The sequence below is a fragment of the Notamacropus eugenii genome, chromosome 1 (assembly GCF_028372415.1).
Source record: "Notamacropus eugenii isolate mMacEug1 chromosome 1, mMacEug1.pri_v2, whole genome shotgun sequence".
Lineage (NCBI taxonomy): Eukaryota > Metazoa > Chordata > Mammalia > Diprotodontia > Macropodidae > Notamacropus > Notamacropus eugenii.
The window spans coordinates 122,639,670-122,666,570 of NC_092872.1; the positions used below are offsets into that span (position 1 = coordinate 122,639,670).

The 26,901-nt window shown below is 37.9% G+C and overlaps 1 protein-coding gene across 2 annotated transcripts in view; it reads left to right on the plus strand.

The window, feature by feature from the left end:
• The first annotated feature begins 482 nt into the window (after nt 1-482).
• The window catches only part of ACO1 (aconitase 1), a 103,905-nt gene continuing 77,486 nt past the window's right edge, over nt 483-26,901 (plus strand). The window contains exons 1-2 of one of the 2 annotated variants that reach the window (XM_072612754.1): nt 483-964; nt 9,263-9,351. The gene's annotated coding sequence lies outside the window, so the exon portion shown is untranslated. The remainder of the gene's footprint in view (nt 965-9,262; nt 9,352-26,901) is intronic. The other variant, XM_072612743.1, reaches the window with a different exon arrangement.

The following is a 26,901-nucleotide window of genomic DNA, read 5'->3' on the forward strand; positions in this document are numbered from 1 at the left end:
CAGCTTGGTGTACAGAATGTTTCCTCACCAGTCTCCAAGCCCTTGCAGGGGTTTTCCCTCATACCTGGAAGGCACTCCCTCCTCACGTCTCTAACTTCTGTCGAAACTATAGTACTATTTTACCTTCAGAAATATCTTCAGATTTAAATTTCTATGTGCACCCCACCCCTTTATATAATATAAACTCCTTCACGTCAGGGGCCATTTATACATCCAAAGTCTAGACTCAGTAGGTGCTTAACATATTTTCTGTTGAATTTGTGGGGAGAAAAACAGCCGAGTTTCGTCCTGAGATCACTTGCCCAGGGTCCCCTTTGTCCAGCTTGTTCTAAAGTGGGTTGGGATTCTAAGTCTTAGCCACAGCTATTTTAGCTGGTCAGAATCAGGAACTGCGCCCGAGGCAGAGGTTTCACCGGGACTGAGACTGGACGGGAGGCAGGAAGCTTTTTATATTTTCTAATACGTTATTTTTCCCTCGCCTTCCGGTTTGAGATGCCCTTTTAAAAAATCTTCCACCGTCCGCAGCTGGAAAACTTTGGACCCAGGGTGGGGTCTGGAGACGCACCCTAAAACCAGAGCCAGTCAGCTTGGGGAGGTCGCAGAGTCAGGCCTCCGGCTGGGGGAGGAGGAGGAGGGAAGCGGAGGGAGGAGGATCGAAGGGCGGATTGCTAGTCCCGCCGGCGGGTGGACTGAAGTGGAAGCAGCTAACTCCCCCCGCCCCCTCCTTTCCGTTTTAGCACTTTGCCCTGGGGATCCGTGTAGCTCTTTCCCCTCCTTCCTTTCTCCTTTTCGGCCCGTAGCCGCGGCGGCAGCAGCAGGCTAGAAGGCGACGGGGTGCCAGCACGCACAGCCCATAAATTTGCTGCCCGCGGTGTCTCCTCCCTACTTCGCCACTTCGCCTGCTGCCCGTTAAAGGAGGCCGCTCCAAGCCGCTCAAGTGAACTCCCACCGCGTTTTCCCCTTGGTGAGTTACCCGCTTCCCTCTCTCCTGCCCCGGGTTTCGGCAGCGTGCAAGCGCAGGCTAGGCGGAGAGCTTGGGGCGCTCTTTTCCGGAGTCGGGGGCCGGCAGCGTAGCTTTCGCCGGGCTTCTGCCACTAGGCGCTGACTTATGCTACCAGCGAGCTCCCCCTTGACTTCTTTCTTGCCCAGGAGAGAGAGCTGGGGAGCTAACTGGTGCTGGGTCTGGGCCAGGCTTTGGAAGGGCCTTGCAGAGAGGGGGAGGAGAATTGGAGGGGTCGGGGAACCTGCTATTCCAGTTTCACAGGCCTGCCGGCTCATCCCCTTCTCACGCTACGGGGGCTTTATCTGTTTGGAACTTTGGGGTTGGAGGGTTTTGACAAAAAAAAGTCTCCGTTTCCTAATCTCGCCCCACCTCTACTTGGAAAATTTGTTGCCCTTGCTGAATTTTCTAATCCCTCAGGCGATAATGTTTATGCTTTTTATTTTTCTTCAATGTAAAGTTTGTTGATACTTGATTTTTCCTTAGTGTACTTTAGATTCGCGGGGGTCTTTTTTAATGGAGGAGGGGGAAATCATGTCTTATTCAGAAGCACGAGTGGAAATTTCAAATCCACTTCATTTCTTGCTTCCCTAATACCTTTTGCCTTAACTCACCCCTCCCATAATTTTATTCCTGTAAGGTGAATTTCCTTTCGTTCAGACATTTAAAACAGACTGGAGGGAGGAGGAGTGCGGGGCTTCTTGGTGGAAGAATTGGTCACATGAGCTCTGTTCCCACAGACTTCTACATAATAACAAAACCTAGATGGGAACAAAATCCAAAGCCAAATTGCGGTTAGGTTTTTTAAAAAATGGGAAGATGTCTTCATTGAGTAATAGTAACTCAAAAGTTATTTCATGCCCTCCCATTTCCAGAAAAACAAACCTCAGAAGATGGGGGAAATCATCCAAAAGTTGCTTTAACCTAGGAAATGCTTCAGATTTTTATTTCAGTGAGGGTTCCTTGCAGTTTTGCACTTTTTCTATTTGAACTTAATGCACTACTCTAAACCAGACAGATTCTGTTAATCTTAAAGCTTGACCTCTTCTTTGCAAACTATGTACTATATTGCTAGATAAGTGATAACCAAGATCTCAACTTAGAAAGACTTCCTTTTTCCCTCATGTTGAGGAAAATTGTTTACTTGTATGCCAAAAAAAACTTTCTCTCCCCTCCCATTTTTCCCTAATTGTGCAAGCTAAGCTTTATGAATGATGGTGAATGGACATTTAGGTTTATGGGAAAATATCCAAGGGAATATAGCAGATGAGTTAGGATCGTATTAGAGCAGAAATCAAACAATTCAAAAACTTTTCAAATAGGCTGGGAAAGCATTTGTACTTTGCCTTCCTTTCCCCTCAGCTCCCCTGAGAGAGAGCTCTACTGTCTTTGATCCCAAATTTTGAAATTGCTTAATTGATGCCCTTAGGCTTTCAAAGTAAAGTTGATATTTCCCCCAAAAAGCAATGGAGAAACTTCTGTCTTGTTTTCCTTTCTCCAACTTCATTGTCATTTTAATCCTAAATTTTGAAGCTCTGAAAATCAAGTTGAAATGTATTTTCCAAGTCTCCATTCCTTTCGATATCCATCTACTACTGCATGTAATGAAGTATTTGTGCATCCTTTTATTGCCGCTCCATTACTATTGTCTGGGATAGTTAGAGGAGTATGGAACCAAGAACACTCTACTGGACTGCCTACTACCTGCATAATTTTGAAGTATATCTGTATACATTCATTTACAGGGTAAAACTCTACCTCAGTTCCTTTCTCCCCTTTTTTTGTGACTTGCCAGCATCCAAGATATTCTTGAGGTGCAGAGAAGTAGAATGTTGAATTAGATTGTTCTTTATAATAGTGCTGTCCATGTGAAGATATTATATACCCACCCACCACCAATCAGTCATTTTCCCTTGGACACTTTCTTGTAAATCAAAAATTCCATTTTCCATCATTCATAAAACTTAGTTGCAAAGTTAAGGGGGGTAGGAAAAGTGTTTTATTTGGCATAAAAGTAAGCAACTTTCCTCAGCATGAGGGGAAAAGGAAGTCTTTCTAAGTTGGGATGCTGGCTATCATTTATCTAGGAATATGGTACATAGTTTTCAAAGAAGAGATCAAGTTTTGAGGTTAAAGGATTTGTCTAGTTTGGGATCGTGCATCCACATCAAACAGGAAAAGATAGAGATGTGTATATCTAAATCTTTTGAACTTCCCCATTAGACTATGAGCTCCTTGAAAGCAAAGGACTATGTTTTGCCTTTTTTTTTTATTCTCAGTTTAGCATAGTTTCAGGTCATTAATAAATGCTGGTTGACTGACTGTCCCTTGGGCAAAGATTACTGTGATCAAGAAGGTGATAATCCTGTTTAAATGTGCTTGTTCCTTTGTGGGTGATAGACAGTCAAATTGGGACAAGTAATGGGGAAGACTCACTGCTCATGAGGCTTAACCTTTTCTGATTGTCCCTTACATAATATGATCTGAGCTTTGAGGCTTCAGATTGAGAGCAGAGTAGAAACTGGGATTTCCAAAGGAAACCACCTGAAGCAAAATTAAATAGATATTTACAAATTCTCATCAGAATACCAAAAGCGTTTGCAATTTATGGTAGTCTAGGTGAAGTTTTCCATCAATTAGATTTTTTTTTTCTCCAAAAGAGAGCTCTTCAAGCAGTATGTACATGTGAATTGTTAATAATGATAACATATTTCAGTGGATAGAGAACTGCCTCTCAGAAGCAGGAAGACCAGAATTCACATTCTGCCTCTGACATTCTGATTGTGACTTCTGGACAGGTCACTTAATTTTTCAGTGTCATTGATAACTCTTGAAGACTAAGTTGAAGAGGAGCTGTTGATTGGTAGAAGGCGTTTCCTCACTCTGGAGTTCCCTATACCAATGAAATCATAGATCTAGTCCTTATCCATATTATTATTATCATCATCATTATTATTGACACTGATTATAAGCCTGGGCAATTAGGTGGTGCAAGGGCACTGGACTTAGAATAAAAAAGACTCATGTTCATGAGTTCAATTCTGGCCTCCGAGGCTTACTAGCTGTGTGACCCTGGGCAAGTCACTTTGCCTCAGTTTCCTCATCTGTAAAATGAGCTAGAGAAGGAAATGGTAAACTTCTTCTGTGTCTTTGCCAACAGAAGTCCCAAATGGAGTCATGAAGAGTTGGGCAATACTGAAACAACTGAACCACAACAACTTAACCCTTATTTCTAATTAGCTTATTGCCCTGGGGAAGCAAGTAACTGAATCTAGCTTCTAACCCACTTACTCAAGGCTCGGTTGCTTGGTTAGACAATGGACTTAATCACTTTTGTATGTGAAGGTCTGCATATATAAGTACTGAGTAGGCTTGCACTGAGAGATTAATGTCTGTTTGAACTTCTAGACACTCAGCTTATAAGGGCCTTTCCTCAGAGTTTGTAATGTTTAAGAAGAAAACAAAATATTGGTATCACACTGAAAATGGTTTTCAGTTATTATAATGGATCTTAAAATGGAAAGCAGACTTTTTTGGTTCTTTAATTGAAGGCTTTTAGTACTTTAAACTTATTTTTGGGGTTGAAATAGAAAATAAGCTACTGATATTTTTCTTTTTATAACATAACAAAGGCATGAAGAGTCCCAGATTTTAGACCATACACCTCAAGGTAAATAATAACTAGCATTTACATTTACACTTTGAGATTTGTAAAATACTTCACAGGTATCATCTCCTTTGATCCTGATAGCAGCCTTGGGAGGTAGATGCTATTATTATCCTCATTTTACAGAAGAGGCAACTCAGGCAGACAGAGTTATGTGACTTACCCAGGGTCATACAGTTAACAAGCTAAATTAGAACTCAGGTCTTCCTGACTTCAAGTCCAGCATTCTGAACCACTTAGTCACCTCAGGCTATGTACAAATGTTAGTGAACACTGGTACACTTTACTTGAGAGCTCTTTCTTCAGTGACCAGTGAATTGATAACTAGAGAAACTGTTTCTTATCTATATGGACAATATTACTAGAAACAAAATCTGAAGATATAAATGTTGCTCTCTTCAGACTGGCATATGTAAGAGTTGGCAGAGTTGGTTTCATCATGTGTCCAAGGACGAGAAGTGTTTTCTAGAATACTTTGTCATCTGACTTTGTATTGTTTATAATAAACATAAAAGAATATCACAAAGGTAATTGTAAAAGATCAGAAGCAGAGGACATATATAGAATGTGACAGAATTCTATAAATTAAGTATCTGTGCTCTGTGACCCTGGATAAGTGATTTAATGTCTCCCTCAGTTTTCTCATCAGTAAAATGGAGGTAATAATACATGTAGCACTTCATCACAGATTTGTGGTAAAGTTCTAATGGAATAATTTGTGTCAATAGCTTCACAATTTTTTAAGTTCTTTATAAATACTGGTTATTGTTCTTCCACTTATTAAAGATGATTTCAATTGCAAGATTGGCACAGTGAAGAGATCCTGGGGAAAATATGTTGCAAGAAGTAATAGGACATTAAGAAATGAAAGACTAGAGGTTTATATAGATTACGTAAAAACTGTGCAGTAAGATCATTGACTTGTTTAGAGTAAAGATTAAAGTAAAGATAAAAGTTAACACCATATTAGAAAAAGGGATGAAGAAGATACCACTTGAAATTGCATTAACTCCAACCCAACCTATTTAAACAGTGTTGATGCTAAAAAATGGGAAGAAGATAGAAGTAAAGACATTAATCCTGATTGTCACCCTTTGTTAAATAAATTTTTAACAGATATAAAGCAGTTGCCACAGTGAGAAGACCAAATCCATCTTGAAACTGTCAACCAACAGACATTTTTTCTCTTTGTCAAGTAGAGTAAAGAAGCTGTTGAGGACAACATTGTTTTAGAATACAAACTGATGTGCAAAGCTTTCTATTAAGAGTACAGAAGAAATAGCAAAAATCAGTTGAGGTGAAAATGAGATAGCTTGATGTGATAACTAATTAAGTCACATCACCCTGATAGCACTTAGAGATGGAACTAGAAAGAAGGAAACCATAATCCTGGAGTCGATCAGGACCAATGGAATTACTACATATGAATTTTAATACTTCAGTACTATATGAGGAAGTTCAGTTGTTTTCAGTTATGTCTGAATATTTGTGAGCCCATTTGGGGTTTTCTTGGTAAAGATACTGAAGTGGTTTGCCATTCTTCATCCAGCTAATTTTACAAATGAGGAAACTGAGGCAAAACAAGGTTAAGTGATTTGCCCAGGGTCACATAACTAATAAGTGTTTGAGGTCAGATTTGAGTTTTTTCTGACTGCAGGCCTGGCGCATCATCCACTGTACCACTTAGATGCATATTACGAAGTAGAAATGACCAAATATAAGCAAAATTTGTACCAGAGGCAAACAATTTTAAAGACATGGTACTCAATTTTCAGTATATTGACAGTATTTTTTAAGCACCTGTTATGTGGCAGGTATTGTGTTAGACTCAGAAATACAAAGATTTCAAAAGAATAGAAAATATTATGGATGATATTATCATCCAACCCAAACTTCTCCATCTTTTTTTCACAGGGTTAGTTTCAGCCACAAAGGCCTCCATTCCCAACCCCAGAAAAGTAGAGTCCAAAAAATACAGATACTACCAATGGTTTAATGTCTGCACATGGTTCCCCTATGCTTCTAATGGTCATTTAGCCTCCATTATGCATTCTCTCTTCTCAGACTCCATATTTATGCTCTAGAAGCCAAGGTGAAGGATACATACTCTTTCCAACTCAATTCAATATGGAGCCTGCAGCTCCTAGAATGTAAAGGGTTTTAGCAACTTGAATCCTTGCTGGCCACAAGATCTTTGAAAGGATCTGTTGTCTACCAAGGGATTGACTGTGAGAATAGGAAATATAATGGGACCTGAGCTGAAATTTGAAGAGCAATAGTCAAAAAAAGATTGGCTGAGAGCTCTGTAGATTTGCAATACTAGTGACAGGCAGAGAGGACAATGTTCAGTAGTGATAGTGGGATGTGACTAGCTTGTTCTTTCAGCTAATCATAGCATGATATTTGGGTTTCAGATTCACCTTGTAGGAGGAGGCAAGACGGGCAGACAACAAGTATTGGAATCAAAGGACCTGTGTTCATTTCTGACTCCCACTTAATATTGATGTGACCTTGGACGGATCACTTAACTTCTATTGTCCTCAATTTTCTCATCTGCAAAATTAACTAGATGAATTCTAAGGTTCCTTCCACTTCTACATATATGATCCTTGGTCATCAAGTATTTATTAAGTGCTTACTGTGTGTCAGTTACTGTGCTAGGTGCTTTTATCAGTAAGCACCCCAACATACACAGGGGGACCTGCTATCACATCACAGGTTCTTAGATCTGCATTTATAAAAGGAAAGACAACTTTTGAGGGGTCAACAATCACTTTAATTACATTCAACAAATAGAAAATACAGAGAAATAAAAGCCAACAGATGGGGCTCTACTGCCTGAATCAAAACAATATTGCTATATACATTCCTGAATCGAGAGAGCCTGTACATCTGAGCAATTGGGGGGATGGGGAGGGTTCTGAACATACAGCCACTCAGAGTCTCGACCAGGTAATCACAAGATCCTTCTCATAAGCGAACCCCCAAAGTAAAATACCAGCCTCCTAGTTTATATAATGAAAATTCAGCTCCTGATTGGCTCAGAGTCAGTGGGCATGAAACCTGCATGACTCAGCACAGCTGTGAACTATCAGGATTCAAAGGGGATTGAACCTTCAGGTGCTCACAATTTAGCTCGAGCCTGGAAAACAACTCCAAAGAAATAAATCCCACTTTGCTTGCTGTTACAGTGCTGGGAATTCAAGTACAAAGAACAAAATAATCCATCAGTAAATATTAACTGATACACTTCCTTTCATATTTGTTAATCATTAAGTTAATAAATAAGAATTTATCTTCATCTCTATCAAATCTTTATGAAACTAGTCTGTTAATAAATCTCAAGTAGCATTAATGAAAATATGAGAAGGAAAATAGATGATTCTCTAAATAGACCCTATCATCATAGTCATGAGTTAATTAAAAGATGTGGAAAACACAAAATTCCACTGTCTTTTTTCCTGGTCACAAAAAATACATTTGATTTTGTGTAGAGCAAAAATAGCCTTACAGGCCTTCTAACAAAGTCTCACTCAGGAATATGTTGAGATGATTTTTAAAAAAATTCCTTGATAGATGCAATTATAAGCGCAATTGTTCACTAATCCTACAGTTATAAATGTATTTGGTCAAGGCATAAAACAGAAAGACATTTCTTAAAATTGCTCATCTCTATTATTGTGGACAATTTTGTTCATGGAACTTTGTACATGGTTCTGGACAAAGTGATTCATTATAGGTAATGAGATTCTACACATTTTCTTGTTTGTGAATGATGCACTGATTACATTAATTTAGGTGCAATTAAGTAAGATTTAGTGTACTGCCAATGATTTGTGCACAAAACATGGCACAAAAAATAAAAATATTTACAAACAGAAAACTCATGGTAAGAGTTGGCATATGACTTCAGTAAGAATAAAAGATCATACATAGACAGACAGATATACAAATGGTGTTACTAGTACCCCAAAAGCATTAGAAGATCTGGAGGAAGGCTTTCAGCATATTGGGTAGCTCTTCTGTGAAAGATGTTACCAGAATTACATGGAATGAAGAAGTACAGGCACCTAGGTGGTATACTGAGTAAGAGGGTTAGACTTAGGAGTCAGGAAGGTCTGAGTTTGAATCTAGCCTCAGACACTATTACTTAACTGCTGCCTGCCTCAGTTTCCCTATCTGTAAAATGGGGTTAATAATAGAACCTACTTCAGAGGGTCATTGTGAAGATCTAATGAGAAAACATATATAATGCTTTGCAAGCAATAAAGTGAATGCAAGCTGTTATTATTATTACATGCTGATGAAATAATGTTTCCATTGAACTGCTGAATTCCCCTGACTATATTTGTCTTTATTCTCTCTCCTTTGCTTTAAAGAAAAATAAAATTCTTAAAGATAACCTAAAAATTTAGTTTACTAAAGTGGAAAAAGTAACTTCTTCCCATTTAATACTTAAATTTCTTGTCATCTCCACATTTCCTTTACTCCTCAGTTTTTAAAGCACCATATAAAAAAATATGAGCTGCCATTGCTACTGTTTTATTTCTGATTCTTTGCAACTTTTTCTTCTTTCTTCTTTTCTCCCCATCTAGTAAATCGACAATAACAAATACAAGAAAAGAAGTGGTTGGGGGACTGGGAAAAAAATAATATCTATGTATATGGCAACTAATGGAAGAAAGTAAGTATATAGAGGTTGCCTTTTTAGATTCCAACCTTCTAGAATTTAGGTATTCTTTTAGTGAATGTAATATTGAGTGCCTTGCATATTATAAGTGTTCAGGAAAAACAAATGGTTATAGATAATACAGAGACACTAATCTGGAAAAATGATTAGATGGTGATAAAATTTTAGAAGAAATTTATCTTTGTTTTGTCTACCAGATGAATAGTGCTAATACTGTTCTATGATAATCCATAGTGAACTGTGGCTACAGTGCTTGAAATGCCAATGTGTGCTTTTTGTGGAAATGATTTTAAATTTTTAGGTAGACAGATAATCAAGAAAATAGTTTTCTGGGGGAAAAAAAATCTAAACTGTTGTTGAACATAGTTTTGTCAATAGAAGTAACAGCCTTTATTGCTAAACTGGTTTCCAACAGTTAAATAAAACTAACTGAAAGTAACTCAAAGTTTTGCTACCATGAAAATGAATTCTAGCTCTAAAATTGTCTGCTTGAAATTAGTTTGATATTAAGGAATTGAGAGGAGTGGAGGCAAGATGGTTGCATAAGCTCTTCCAAAAACCCCTCTGAATACTTTTAAATAATGCCATAAAAAATTCCTGGAGCAGCAGAACCCACAGAAGAACAAGGTGAAATAATTTTCCAGCGAGAGACAACTTAGAATGTCAGCAGGAAAGGTCTGTCCCACCTGGATTAGAAGGGAACACAGTCCAGTTCAGGTTGTGCCAACATAGACCCAGTCCCAGTAAACCAGGAATAGGCCTTGGGAGTGACTGAATCAGCTGTGGCAGTGACAGTGGCTGCTTCTGGAGATCTCAGCTCACAAATGGTAAAGGGGTCAAATAACTGACCAGAAGGAAGACTACAGAGGTCTTTTTGCTAGCACTGGAGCAGGACTCTGTTGCTTTGTCCAAACTCAGATCTGGGTCACATCTTCTGTGGGAGTACCAGGGCAAAGAGGAGCATTGGCATAGCAGAACTTGTGGGCCACAATGGAGCAGGGACCAGCCTCACAGTTCCAGGGTAGAAAACTGTTTATGGTCACTCAAAAACCAGAGTACAGGCCAGGAGAGTAATGAACATATCTCTCCTTAGATCATACCACCTTGGAAGAGCTGAAAACTTACTGGTCCCTAACAGTATTTCTAAGAACAGCTGCACAAAATCCCTAAAGCTTGGGGCAGTGTGCCCTTACATCATGGAAGAGGAGCTTTACTTTAACCAAGAGTTAAAAATCAAGTAATAGGCTGGGAAAATAAGCAAACAACAGAGAAAAACTCTTACTAGAGAAAGTTACTATAGTGACAAGAAAGAGCAAAACATTTACTCAGAAAAAGACAACAAAGTCAAAGCCATGAAGAAAAATGTGAATTCGTCTTAGGCCATGAAAAAGATCAAAAAGGATTTTGAAAATCAAGTAAGAGAGGTAGAAGAAAAATTGGGGAGAGAAATGAGAATAATACAGGAAAATCATGAAAAACAAGTCAACAGCTTGGTAAATACATCTTAAAAAGAGACTAGATCCAATAGTAAAGAGGTACAAAAAGCCAATGAGAAGGCAATTCTGCCTTGAAAAGCAGAATTGGCCAAATGGGAAAAAAAAGACACAAGAATTTCCTGAGGAAAAAAAAATCTCATTAGAAAGTAGAATTTGGCCAAATGGAAAAGGAGGTACAAAAGCTCACTGACAAAAATCCTTAAAAATTAAAATTGAGCAAATGGAAATTAATGACTTTATAAAAAATAAAGAAGCAATAAAATAAATCTAAAAGAATGAAAAAATAGAACACAATGTGAACTCTCTTATTAGAAAAACAACTGACATGGAAAATAGATCTAAGAAAGATAATTTTTAAACTATTGGACTATCTGGAAGCCATGATCCAAAAAAAAAAAAAAAAAGATTAGACATCATCTTTCAAGAAATTATCAAATTATCAAGGAAAGTTGTCCTGATGTTCTAGAACCAGAGGGCAAAATAGAAATAGAAAGAATCACAATTACCTCCTGAAAGAGATCTCAAAATGAAAACTCCAAGGAATATTATAGCCAAATACCAAAGCTCCTAAGTGAAGGAGAAAATATTACAAGCATTCAGAAAGAAGCAAGTAATGTAGAGCCATAGTCAGGATAACAAAAGATTTAGCAACTTCTATATTAAAGGAACAGAGGGCTTGGAATATGATGTTCCAGAGGGCAAAGGAGCTAGGATTAAAACTAAGAATGACCTACATAGCAAAACTGAGTATATTCCTTCAGGGAAAAAATAGATATTCATTGAAATAGAGGACTTTCAAGCATCCTTGATGAAAATACCAGAACTTAATAGGAAATTTGACTTTCCAATACAGGACCCAAGAGAAGCATAAAAAAGTAGATAGGAAGGGGAAATCACACAGGGCTTAAGGTTAAAGTGTTTACATTCCTACATGGGAAGATGATACTTGTAACTCATAAAAGCTTTATTAGGATAGCTTGAGGGAGTAGATATAGGCAGAGGTTACAGGTATGAGTTAAATATGAAGGGATGATGTCTAAAAAAGTAAAATTAAGAGATAAGAGAGGAATATATTAGGAGAAAGAGGAATGAAATAAATCATCTCCCATGAAAGAGGCAAGAAAAATCTTTTACAGTAAGAGGGAAAGAAGGGGGAGGTGAGAGGGAATGAGTGAGTCTTATTCTTATAAAAATTGGCTTAAGAGGGAATAATTCACTTAATTGGGTATGGAAATCTATCTTATCTTACAGGTACATAGGAGGAGAAGGGAATAAGAGAATGGGGCATGGTGATAGAAGGAAGGGCAGGTTGGGGGAGGAGGTAGTCAGAAGCATAACATTTTTGAGGAGGGACAGAATGAAAGGAGAGAAAGAATAGAATAAACAGGAAAATAGGGTGGAGGGAAATAGTTAGCAATAGTAACTGTGAAAAACATTTTGAAGCAAGTTTCTCTGATAAAGGCCTCATTTCTCAAACATATAAGAGAACTTGGTCAAATATATAAAAATAAGAGCCATTCCCCAATTGGCACCCTATATGCAATAGGTACTTAGTAAATATTTGTTGATGTGATTCTTCACTGGATGGTAATATCCTCTACTTCACTCTCAAATTGATCTTTCTAAAGCACAGGTCTGACCACCACCTCTATTCAGTAAACTGTAGTGACAAACTATTATTTCAAGGTCAAATATAAAATCCTCTGTTAAGCATTCCAAACTAGCCATCTCCTTCTTTTCCAATGTTGTTATACCTTATTCATCCCCAAGTCTCTTTGCTGTTTCTCAAACAAGAAATTCAAACAAGCATTTTCTCTGGGCCAATTCTGGGCACTTTCACTGCCTCTCTTCTCTGCCAGGAATTCTCTCTCCTCATTATCATTTGGCTTTTGTAACTGATCAGTTATCTAGAAAACTGACCAATTATCTATAAAATTGCCAGGCAAAATGAAGACTTTCAGAGTAGTACTTTCTTCACCCTTGCCTTCTCTAATTTCTCCCAGTGAGTATATAAATAATTGTTTTTTAATTTTGAAATGAAAGCTGACATAAGGTGTAATGAAAGGCTATGAAACCCTGAAGAAATTTATTCAGATTTAATATAACATTATTTTGCACTAAATTCTAAAATAATAAAACTAGGAACATAAGTTCCTACTTCCCTACTCAGTAAATTTCAATAATTGCCTATTACCTCTAGTACTTAATATAAACTCCTCTATTTGCATCTTAAAACACTGCACAATCTGCTAGCTGCCCTTATTATAATACTATAACATATATTCCCTCCCTTATTATATATTATTCCTCTTCATGTACTCTATAGTCCAACAAAAGTGATCATATCACTACACCCCATACAGGACTTTCCGTCTTCTTATTTATATACCTTTGTTGTGGCTTTGACTCATATTTGTAATGTACTTCCTTCTTACCTCAGCTTCTTAGAATTCCTAGTTTCTTTTAAGGCCCAAATCATGTACCACCTTCTGCATGAAATCTTTTCTGGTCCCCACAGCTGCTAGCACCTCCTCCAACATACTTGCTTTATATTTATTTTATATGTTCTCATATGTATACATGTTATCTTCCCCCAGGAGAATGTAAACTTCTTGACTTTCTGACTTCTGTTTTTATTTGTCTAGCATATAGTAAAGTACCTGGCACACAGCATGTACTTAATAGATTCTTGTTAATTGATTGAAAGAAATGATTTTACCAAAGGGATTTTGGACCAAAAAAAAAAATTACAAGCATTCTTACAATTTAAATCTGAATTAAAACAGTGAAAACACTGGACTGAATCTCATAAGACCTGAACTCCAGTTACAGTCCTACTATCAACTGGTTATATAATTTTGACTAAGGCATCTAAGTCACTGTGCTTCAGTTTCCTCAACTAAAAAATAAGTAGGTGGATTAATGATCTCCAAGACACCTTCAAGCTTTGATACTCAATATTTTAAGACTTAGATGTAGGTATAAAGGCTGATAATACAAACAAATGGGGGGAGCAAGGGATAATGTATTTTTCAGATTATGGAGAATGGAGAAATTTATGACCAAACAAGAGATAGAGAACATTATGAAGTGTGAATGAACAACTTTGATTACATTAGATTGCCAAGTTTTTGCAGACACTCAATGCAACCAAGATTAGGAGGGAAGCAGAAAACTGGGAAAGAATTTTTGTAACTAGCGTCCATGATAATGGACTCAATTCTAAAATATCTACAGAACAGAGTAAAATGTTCATGTCATTCCTCAATGAATAAATAGTCAAAGGATATGAACAGGCAGTTTGCAGAGGAAGAAATTAAAGCTATCTACAGTCATATGAAAAAAATGCTCTAAATCATGATGGATTAGAGATGCAAATCAAAACAACTCTGAGGTACCACATCACACCTATCAGATTGGCTAACATGACAAAACAGGAAGATGATAAATGTTGGAGAAGATGTGGGAGAATTGGAGTACTAATTCATTGTTGGTGGAGCTGTGAGCTGATCCAACCATTCTGGAGAGCAATTTGGAACTATGCCCAAAGAGCTACAAAACAATGTATACCCTTTGACCCAGAAATATTGCTTCTAGGACTGTATCCCAAAGACATCATAAAAATGAGAAAGGATCCCACACAAAAATATTTATAGCAGCTCTTTTTGTGGTGACCAAGAACTGGAAATTGAGGGGATGCCCATCAATTGGAGAATGGCTGAACAAGTTGTGGTATATGAATGTAATGGAATACTATTGTGCTATATGAAATGTTAAACAGGAAGACTTCAGAGAGGCCTGGAAGGATTTGTATGAACTGATTCTGAGTGAAAGAAGCAGAACCAAGAGAACACTGTACACTGTAACAACCACAGTGTGCAAGGAATTTTTCTGGTAGACTTAGCCTCTCACAGCAATGCAAGGACCTAAAACATTCCCAACAGACACGGGGTAAAATGCCTTCTACATCCACAGAAAGAACTATGGAATTGAATTATAGAATGAAGCAGAATATTTTCCCTTGTGTTATGTTTTGTTTTTTTTCTCATGGTTTCTCGCCTTCAATTTAATTCTTCTATGCAACATGACCAATGTGAAAATGTGTTTAATAAGAAAAAAACAACAAAAATAAATCACTACTGCCTGGAGAAATGAAAATTAAAACAATTTTAAAGGTACTACCACCTACCTATTAGATTGGCTAACAGCGCAGAAAAAAATGAGCAATGTTGGAGTGCACGTGTGGAAAATGAGACATTAATGCACTTTTGGTGGACTTGTAAACTGTTTGAATCATTCTGTAGATCAATTTGGAACTATGCCTAAAGGGTTATAAAACTATGCATACCCTTTGATCTAGGAGTACCACTACTAAATCTGTATCCATAAAGAGATAAAAAACAAAAAGAAAAAGAACCCATATGTATATGGAGGTGGCAGAGAATTAGAAAATGAAGGGATACCCATCAATTGGGGAATAGTTGGAATCCTGCATCTCTCTAAGCTTTGCTTGTACTTTGCTTTTGATGGAATTAAATGCTGTTCTTGATTTTAAATGAACTTTTTATGATTTTTAAGCACCTCACTTTTAAGTAGCCCAATAAACATCAATTTCACCTGTTCAAAAGACAGAATGTAAGCTCCTTGGGGGCAAGGAATATTGCCTGACCTATACATACCTTGAACATGGATGCTTAATGAATTTGTTCAAATTAAATGTACAGTTATCCCTTCCGCATCACAAATGGCTAGGGATGTGGCACCTCAACGATCTGAAAAATCCATGTAAAATTTTTTGGCCCTCCCTTCATACTAAAGAAGTTTGAATTTCTATGGTATTAAACGACAAAATGTTTACATTATACAATAGTATGCATGTATTTTATGCATTTCTGAATTTTTCAACTTTTTCTGTGTCATCTGTTGGCCTTTGCATTTTGTCTTCGACTTCTGCAGAACTTCCATTTAATTTCTCATGCTGACCCACAGTACATCAAAACTGCAATGGGGAAAGTTATAATGTCGATGAGATAACTGTAATCATTCTTTTTTTTCTAAAATGGGATTGTAATGAATAAAAGGGCTTCACCCCAGAACCACATCTCAGGTGGAACCACAGAATAGTTGAGCTAGAAGGAATCTTTAGTGATCATCACTCTCACTTATACAAATAAAAAAATTGAGGCTCAGAAAAGCTAATTGGTATACTTTAGCACTCATGCAGTTAGTAGGAAAGCCAAAATGAGAACCTACATTTCCTAAATTCTTGGTCCTGTTTCTTTCTCTTATATTGTACTATCTCCTTTTATCTTCCATTTAGTTGGTAAATGGAGGTATTTCCAACTGTCTTTATGAAATCCAAAATATTGTCACTTTTCAAGTACAGAGAAGTGCAAAGAATTCAGATTAGTGTAGAAGAAATGCATTGATTTAGTTTGACTTCCGAGTCCCTCTTCCCAAGAACTGTACATTTTTTAACCTTCCTCTGATGATTCCATAAAAAGTGATGTTGTACTATAGTTGTTGTTTTAGCCATATATGACTCTCTACCCCCATTTGGGGTTTTTTTGGCAAACATATTGGAGTGGTTTGCAGTTTTGGGAGATAAATGACTTCAGGATCACACAACTGGTAAGCATCTGAGGTCATATTTGAACTCATGAAGATAAGTCTTCCTGACTTCAGGCCTAACACTAAACATTGCACATAGTTGTACCCTGTTCCCTTTCTAATTGTAAAGGTATAAAATATAACTCTGGAAGAGCAATGTGATGGGAAATGATAAAAGAACACATCATCAATTGGAGCTTTAGAAACAAATTAATAAATTTTGTCAGGATAGTACAGGCTGATTTATAATTTAAACAGATTTGTATGTCTGGAATTTCTGCATGTTAAACTTAGAATTTCAATATAGGCTTTATACTTTGGAGTCTCTCTGTTAATTTGAATAAGTTGTCACTTCTAAAGAGCAAATAGAAAGTTGTACCAAAAGAAAGGTTAGAAACAAATTGAACACAATATAAATCTAGTCTCTGGTAAAATGGAAAACCACTGTGGTTAGTAGGTATGTATGCTTTTTGACTTCTAGGTTCCCAAGTTCTCGTATTGGGTGCTCAGCACTATACCTGATGCATAATAGGAACTCAATAAATGTTTGTTGACTGACTGAAATTGCTGTCTGTCCTGCACTAGCCTGCAGAAAAAGGCAACAGACTCAGTGGTAGAGTAGCCTGAGTTCAGACCCTCTATTCTTGTTCCTTGACAATTTTGTGACTGTTATTGGACTTCAATAAGTTTCATTTTTCTCTGTAAAATGAATATAGTAACTGTTACATGACTCCACAGGTCATAGAATGGAAAGCAGTTCTTTCTCTGGAGTGGACTGTATGGATTTTATATATGTATGTGTGTGTGTGTGTGTGTGTGTGTGTGTGTGTGTGTGTGTGTGTGTGTAGTGTGTGTATAAAATATATACAATATCAGTTCATTCTCCAGAGGGGAATAGCATCTTCCTTCATAGGTCCTTTGTAGTTGATTTTAATATTCATATTATTCAGAATAGATTAGTCATCCACAGTTACTCTTCAAAGAATGTTGGTTCTGCTCATTTCATCCTTCATTATTTCATGCAAGTCTTTCCATGTTTTTTTTCCTTTTTTTAAAATAAATTTATTTATCTTCTGTATTCAACATTCACTTCCACAAAATTTTGAATTTCAAATTTTCTTCCCATCTCCCCTCTACCCCCAACCCACTACAGCATGTATTCTGATTGCACTTTCCTCCAATCTGCCCTCCCTTCTACCATCCTCCATCCCCACTCCCTATCCCCTTCCCTTCTGATTTCCAGTAGGGTAAGATAGATTTCTATACTCCATTGCCTATATATCTTATTCCCTAGTTGCATGTAAAAACAACTTCATTTTTAAAACTTTCAGTTCCACATTCTCTCCCTTCCCACATCATTACCGACCCTCATTTAGAAGGCAAGCAAGTTGATATAGGTTATACATGTGTGGTCATACAAAATACCTCCATAACAGTCATGCTGTGAAAGACTATATTTCCCTCTATCCTGTCCTGTCCTCCATTTCTCTCCTTTGGTATGAAAATCTATCTTACACTACAGGAAAGTAGGGGAGAAGGGGATAAGTGATAGAAGGGAGGGCAAATGGGAGGAGGGAGTAATAAGAAATAATCACTTTAGGTATAAGGAGAGAATAGAATAAATAGGAAGCAGGATAGGATGGAGAGAAATACAATTAGTCTTTCATAACATGAGTATTATGGAAGTCCTTAGCAAAACTACACATATATACCCTATACTGAATTACTTGCCTTCTCAGATGGGTGGGGAGGGAGGAAGGTAGAAAAGTTCAAACTCAAAGTTTAAGGAATGAATGTTGAGAATTGTTTTTGCATACAACTGGGAGATTAGAAATACAAGTAATAGGGTATAGAAATCTCTTTCCCTACAAGAAAAGAGAGAAGATGGGGATAAGGGAAGTGAGCGGTGTGATAGAAGGGAGAGCAGATGGTGGCGGAAGGGGTAATCAGAATGCATGGTGTTTTAGGGGAGAGGGGAGAGATAGGGAGAAAATTTGGAACTCAAAATCTTGTGAAAATGAATGATGAAAACTAAAAATAAATATATTTTAAAAAATCAGAAAAAAAGAAATTGCTCTATAATTTATCTGAGATTCTGTTCATCTTCTTGATTTATTTTTTGGTTAGATTTATTTAGTTATGAAAGGGAAAACTTGAAATTCCCCACCATTATTCATTTAAGCTTTTTTTCAAAAATTAGACGCTATTATCTTTGGTCCACATATATTTAGTACTAACATTACTTCATTATTTATGGTACCTTTTAACGTAATGTAGTTTTCTTGCTCATCTTTTTAAATTAAATCTATTTTAGCTTTAACTTTGTCTAAGGTCATGATTGTCATCCCCTTTTTGTACATCAGCTGAAGCATAATAAATTCTGTTCTAGCCCTTTATTTTTACTCTACATATGTCTTTCATTTTTAAATGCGTTTCTTGTAAACAACATATTGTTGGGTTTTAGTTTTTGATCTTTTCTGCTATCTGCTTCCATTTTCTTGGGTAAATTCACATTTAAAGTTATAATTACTATTGTGTATTTCCTTTCATCTGATTTTTCTTCAGTGTTTATCCTTCTGTCATTTTCTTTACCCTATCTCTCCTCAGAAGCTTAATTTACTTCTGTCTACTGCTAATCCATGTACTCTTCAAAGAGTCTCTTCCTTATCCTTGCCCTCCTATTTTTCTGTAAGTTAATAAGACTTTTATAATTTTCTAGTTGTATATGTTATTCCCTTTTTAACCCAGTTCTGATGAGAATTAGGTAGCTGTACTACCTGCCCTCCATTCCCCACCATGCTCCATTGTAATAATTCTTCTATCCATCCCTCTTTGGTAGGAGAAATTTGCTCCATTTTCCTTCTTCCTTCACAGTTTTATTTTTTTGGATTATCCCATAATAACCAACTCACCCCCAAGTTTTCTATCTATGTATACTCTTTTGAATTACCCTAGTAATGATAATATTTTGAAGAGTTGAAAGTAACGTTTTCCTATATAAGAAATAGACAGTTTAACCTTATTAAATTTCATATAATTAGTCATTGATGTTTACATTTTTCTGTTCAGTTCTGGTCTTTTCCTCAAGAATACCTAAAAGTAATTTAATTCATTAAATATTGATTTTTTTTCCCTTGCAGGATAATACTTAGCTTTCCTGGGTAGGTTATTGTTGGTTGCAAACCCAGCTCCTTTGCTCTTCAGAATATCATATTCTATCCCTTTGGTCTTTTAATGTGGAATGCTAAATCTTGTGGTAGTCTGACTGTAGCTACACAGAATTTAAATTGCTTCTTTCTAGTTAATTGTAATTTTTCCTTGACCTGGGAGCTTGAGATTTAGCTGTAATATTCCTATGAGATTTTCATTTTAAAATCTCTTTCAGGCAATGATTGGTGGATTTTTGTCAATTTCTATCTTACCCTCCAGTTTTAAAACTTCAGGGCAATTTTTCTTAATAATTTTTTGAAGTATAGTGTTGAGACTTCTTTTAAATCTTTTAAATTATCTCTCCTCAGTCTATTTTCCAAGTCAATTGTTTTTCTAATGAGATATTTTACATTCTCTTCTGTTTTTTCATTCTTTTGATTTTGTTTTATTATTTCTTGATGTCTTAGGAAGTCATTACTTTTCCTTCCCCAGTTTTAATTTTTAATGCATTCTTTTCTTCCAAAAGTTTTTGTATCACTTTCTCTAATTGGTTGCCTTTTTTTCATAATTTTCTTGATTTTCTTGCATTACTCTCATTTTTTCCCCTAACTTATCCTCAACCTCTCTTATTTAATTCTTAAAATCCTTTTCAAGCCATTTTATATTTTCTTTGAAGCCTGACAAGCAGCTCTTTGATTTCATTGTTTTCTTCTTAGTGTGAACCCTGATCTTCTCTATTGCCATGGTAACATATCTATGGCTAGGTTTTTTCTGTGCTGTTGGCACTTTTTTTTTTTTTAAAGCAGCCTGGTTTTTCTGACCGTTACCTTTATATTAGAGTCAGGCTCTACTCCTGGGGTGTAGGAGATAATGTCTCAGGCTTCAGGTTTTTAGAGCTGTTGTTTTCTGAGTTCTGAGGGTCTTTGACTTCCTGATTCTTCTAGTGTTCTATAATCCAGGGATAGATGTGGTCCTTGGTCACTGCTCCTCTAGCTCATATCTTAGTCTGTGAGTGACCTCAGTCATTCCTCTCTTTCCCTGAGCCACAGCTAAGGCCCCCAGTACCATTTTTCCTTCCAGTGACTGAAAGCATTAGCACACTTCTCTGTCCTGGAGCTGAAATCATGGCTTCTTGTCTCCTTCAAGGGCCACAACCATCAGGGCCTCATCCCTTTGAGACTGCACTAGTGTGTGCTCATTCCACCTCAGTGGTAGCCACTGCCTGGAACTGAGCATCTGGGCCCCACACCCAGTGCCACTGGAGAGCCCTATTCCCTATTCCCTGATTAACCTGCTGACTCCCATACTTTCTGTGAAGCAAAAATTCCCTACCCCCAAGGCTTGCTAAGGGCTTGCTGCTGAGGGCTTGCTGTTTGTTGACTCAGAGGTATCTGCCTGCCTGGAAATCTGCACTTTGTTCAGGCCACACCACCACCCTGGGAGGTCAGATGTTTCCTAGCATTCTCCCAAGTTGTCTTAGACTGGATGACTGCTTTACCCTAATTTTTAATTATTTCCACTGCTCTAAAATTCACTTTGAGGCAATTAGTTATTTGTGTGTATAGGGTGGGGATGGGGGGTGATTTGCAAGAGCCAGATAATTTCCTTCCTTATTCTGTCATCTTCCAACCATTAACAATTTTTAAAAGGCTTTTTGTGATTATTATGTTTTAAAATTTTTTGCTACTCTACAACATATATGGAAAGGCACATTTGCTTGGTCCAATACTTCAGGGACCAAGAATCATATAAAAGGGAAAGAATAAGAATTTGATCCTTACAACCATCCTGGGAAAGGTGAGTGTTTCCATTATCCCTATTTTACAAAGTAGGAACCTGAGGTTAAGTAATTTGCACAGGTAGTAAGCAACTGGGGCCGTATTTGATCTCAGGGTCAAATCAGTGGCAGCTGGTGGTATAGTGGATAGAAGACAGGACCTGGAATGAGAAAGACCTGAGTTCAAATTTTGCATCAGATATTTGATAGCTGTGTGTGACCCAGGCAAATCACTTAATTTCTGTTTGCCTCAGTTTCTTCAGCTGCAAAATAGGGAACATGAATAATAGCATCTACCTTTCAGGTTTGTTGTATGCATCAAGTGAGATATCCATTAAAGCACTCAGCATAGTGCCTGGCACATAGTAGGTGCTATACAAATACTTATTCTCTTCCCTTTCCAGGTCTTTTAACCCCAGGCCCAGCACTCTATCCATTGTGCCACCTAGCTGCCCCTAAAAGTGTAGAGGCCACAGTTACCAGAGCTCCAAAGTGTGTTGTGACCAGATTGACAAGTTGTATGTAAGGTGGGTTTTACTGTGTGTGAGGTAGATTTTTGTTATTCTTTCTTAGAGTTTAGTTTCCCAGGCTCCATAGCCATAACAATCTCTAATTTCCAGGTGTTAGGTAATATTTCCGAGACTTATGACTTCTAAACATCTCCACCATGTTTACACAGTAAGATATAGGAGTGACATGTGATACTATGCCTGTGCTGAATGACAGTATTGCTAAAGTTGACCTGTGAGCTTAATGTTGGTAAGATGCCTTCTTTGTTGCCATGTAAAGCAAGTGGGAGCTGGTTAGTGAGTGGGAAACCCATAAGGATTTGGGATTTGGGTAATGCATAGAGGAATGCATGTACCTGCCTCAACAAGCCCCCATTGAGTCCTGAGGGAGTCTATGGAAGTACACAAACTCGAATTATGTGCCTGTCTCAACTGACCACATCAATACATGGGGTAATTATCCCCCACCCCTCTTACTCGGCCCCCCCCCCCCCCCATGAGAAGGGTGATTAGATAATGCTGTAGGAGTTCTTGCTGCCATTATCAGTAACCCTTTAAGAAGACTAGACAAGAATAAATTAAGCCAGCTTATTTAACCCCTTATTATGACTGTTCCTGTCTTCCTGGATCAAGAGTGAACCTATGCTAGAACACTTGCTAGCAGTCCTCTAGTGTCTAAACATTCAACCCAGCCATCTCACAGATGCATACTCTTGGTTCATCCAATACCGCTTATAATATTTGTATAGTAAAATGCATTTCACTGTATCAAATGAGAAACAAAAGCTCAGGTTTTGCTTTTGGTGATGATGGTAGTGGTGGTGATAATACTGTTGTTCCTTCTCCTGTTTGCCATTTGCAAACATTGCCTTCACTAATATGAAAGAACTTGGTGATACTGGATGATATGCTTTTTCAAATTCCTAAGCATAGTCATCAATGAATGGTCAAGTAAATATGTGAGACTGACCATATCCCAAAAGGGAGAGGAACCGCTACAGAAACATTGCACTTTCCATCTCTGAAATGCACAATTGCTTTGTTTGGCTTGCAAGAAATTGGATAAGCATGATAGATAATCAATGGCTATCACAGGGCCTTTTGTTAAATTCTACATAGTGTCAAAATTACTTAGCATCTGTGTATTTCTATCTCTCATAGAAAATACATATACATGCATATATATATGTATATATTATATACATAGATTTATTTCTGTAACTGCTTCTGGAGTGGTTGATTGTAAGAGAAGCTTAATAACAAAAGATATTGACTAATGGTCATTCTAGTTTGGGTTAAAGGGACTCCTTTAGAATTTGACATCAGATCTGCGAATAATACAGATTTCCACTGAAAGTAAAGAAGAACTTGTTAATAAAGCTGTTTACTAATTGAATGAGCTACCTGAGGAAGTAGTAGATCTCCCCCTCATAGGTGTTCCTTGAGTGGAGAATCTATTAACATTTGTCAAATGTTTTGTAAAAGGGATTTCTCTTCAGGTATGGGCTGGACTAGATGCGTTCAAAGTCCTCATATTGCTTGCATAAGGTACTGAATCCATCTTGGCAGTTGTTCAGATATTTCCCATGATTTTGCAAGCCTGGTAGTCACTAAAATTGTCCCAAGGATAGGCTGATACCTTCCGAAGCTTTTTTTTTCAAGACAAACCAAACAACCACTGCTACTGTATCACAGCAAATGCAGATTCCATCTGCTGGTTTTTACCAGAAACAAATAAAATGTAACTTTGTTGCCTTTTGTTTAACTCTTTCCTCTGAATATCTTCACATAAATTGATTGTTTCTATAAATCTTTTGGTTTAGAGAACAACACTGTCTGTTATTTTGTCTGTTACTTTGTCCTTGGAATTGACCTGCGCCTCACTTTTACCTCAGCATTTTGATTAGATCTGAACAGTGTCTTTATAACAATGTTTCCCAAACTAATTTGGCCTTTGACCAATTTGGGGGTTGAAACAAATGTTGGAAATCATAAAAATCAGACCAGGAGATCTAAGCATGTGGGATACCCAAAAATAAATAAGGGTTCTGGAAAATCGCTATAAAAATAGAAGAAATGGAACCTGTCTTAATGTCCCCCAAACTGCCAGACAATGAATTATTGCACATATGATTTTATGTCTAACATTTTAGAAGGGAAAATATCAATAACATCAAACTTTCTCACTGAACCCCTAATTTTTTTTCACTTCCTACATATTGTTATCTGTCAGTCTGAGAAAGCTAGGTTTATAACTGTTGTAGGTTTCTCATACCATTTTTCAGAAAATCATCCGGGGGGGGGGGGGCAGAGCCAAGATGGCGGAGTAGAAAGACACACATACGCTAGCTCCGAACCCACAGCCCATAAAATATCTGTAAAGAAGAACTCCCAACAAATTCTGGAGCAGCAGAAGCCACAGAACAACAGAGTGGAGGAGATTTCTGTTCCAGAGAGCCCTGAAAATCTCTCCCAAGGTCGATCGCGCACTGGACTCAGAGCCGAGCCCAGCCCTGCCTTGGCCATGCAGCACCGAGAGGAGTGGATCCAAGCAGGCTTCAGGGACAGAATGTCCAGCGACCACGCCGTTCCCTCCACCCACAGGCCCCAAAGGTGGTGAGAGGGTCTTCTCAGCTTGCCGAGAGGGGAGTGGGGTCCCCCCATAGCTCAGGCCCCCTTGGGAGGCAGCAGAGGAGGCGGCAGCAGACCGGGGCTCCCCAAGCAGGCAGGAGCTCAGATCCATTGTTGAAAGTCTCTGCATAAACCCCCTGAGTGAACTGAGCCCATGGGGCAGCCCTGCCCCCACCTGAGCAGCTGAACTTGATCTCACACTGAATAGCAGCCCTGCCCCCGCCAAAAGCCCTGAGGCTGGGAAGCAACATTTGAATCTCAGACCCCAAGCATGGGCTGAGCGGATCTGGAGGCAAAGTGGGTGTGAAGAGAATACTCAGAAGTCAAGTCACTGGCTGGGAAAATGCCCAGAAAAGGGGAAAAAAATAAGACTATAGAAGGTTACTTTCTTGGTGAACAGATAATTCCTCCCTTCCTTTCTGATGAGGAAGAACAATGCTTACCATCAGGGAAAGACACAGCAGTCAAGGCTTCTGTATCCCAGCCCACCCAATGGGCTCAGGCCATGGAAGAGCTCAAAAAGGATTTTGAAAATCAAGTTAGAGAGGTGGAGGAAAAACTGGGAAGAGAAATGAGAGAAATGAAAGAAAAGCATGAAAAGCAGGTCCACACCCTGCTAAAGGAGACCCAAAAAAATGTTGAAGAAAATAACACCTTGAAAAATAGGTTCACTCAATTGGCAAAAGAGGTTCAAAAAGCCAATGAGGAGAAGAATGCTTTCAAAAGCAGAATTAGCCAAATGGAAAAGGAGGTTCAAAAGCTCATTGAAAAAATAGTTGTTTCAAAATTAGAATGGAACAGATGGAGGCTAATGACTTTATGAGAAACCAAGAAATCACAAAACAAAACCAAAAGAATGAAAAAATGGAAGATAATGTGAAATATCTCATTGGAAAAACAACTGACCTGAAAAATAGATCCAGGAGAGACAATTTAAAAATTATGGGACTACCTGAAAGCCATGATCAAAAAAAGAGCCTAGACATCATCTTTCATGAAATTATCAGGGAAAACTGCCCTGAGATTTTAGAACCAGAGGGGAAAATAAGTATTCAAGGAATCCACAGATCACTGCCTGAAAGAGATCCAAAAAGAGAAACTCCTAGGAACATTGTGGCCAAATTTCAGAGTTTCCAGGTCAAGGAGAAAATATTGCAAGCAGCTAGAAAGAAACAATTCAAGTATTGTGGAAATACAATCAGGATAACACAAGATCTAGCAGCTTCTACATTAAGGGATCGAAGGGCATGGAATAGGATATTCCAGAAGTCAAAGGAACTAGGACTAAAACCAAGAATCACCTACCCAGCAAAACTGAGTATAATACTTCAGGGGGAAAATTGGTCTTTCAATGAAATAGAGGACTTTCAAGGATTCTTGATGAAAAGACCAGAGCTGAAAAGAAAATTTGACTTTCAAACACAAGAATGAAGAGAAGCATGAAAAGGTAAACAGCAAAAGGAAGTCATAAGGGACTTACTACAGTTGAACTGTTTACATTCCTACATGGAAAGACAATATTTGTAACTCTTGAAACTTTTCAGTATCTGGGTACTGGGTGGGATTACACACACACACATACACACACGCACACACACACATACACACACGCACACACACATAGAGACAGAGTGCACAGAGTGAATTGAAGAGGATGGGATCATATCTTAAAAAAATGAAATCAAGCAGTGAGAGAGAAATATATTGGGAGGAGAAAGGGGGAAATGGAATGGGGCAAATTATCTCTCATAAAAGAGGCAAGCAAAAGACTTATTAGTGGAGGAATAAAGAGGGGAGGTGAGAGAAAAACATGAAGTTTACTCTCATCACATTCCACTAAAGGAAGGAATAAAATGCACACTCATTTTGGTATGAAAACCTATCTTACAATACAGGAAAGTGGGGGAGAAGGGGATAAGCTGGGTGGGGTGGATGATGGAAGGGAGGGCATTGGAAGGAGGGAGCAATTTGAGGTCAACACTCTTGGGGAGGGACAGGATCAAAAGAGAGAATAGAAGCAATGGGGGGCAGGATAGGATGGAGGGAACTATAGTTAATCTTATGCAACACAACTATTATGGAAGTCATTTGCAAAACTACACAGATTTGGCCTATATTGAATTGCTTGCCTTCCAAAGGGAAGGGGTGGGGAGGGAGGAAGAGAAGTTGGAACTCAAAGTTTTAGGAACAACTGTCGAGTACTGTTCTTGCTACTAGGAAACAAGAAATACAGGTAAAGGGGTATAGAAAGTTATTTGGCCCTACAGGACAAAAGAGAAGATGGAGACAAGGGCAGAGAGGGATGATAGAAGAGAGGGCAGGTTGGTGATAGGGGCAATTAGAATGCTCGGTGTTATGGGGTGGGGGGAGG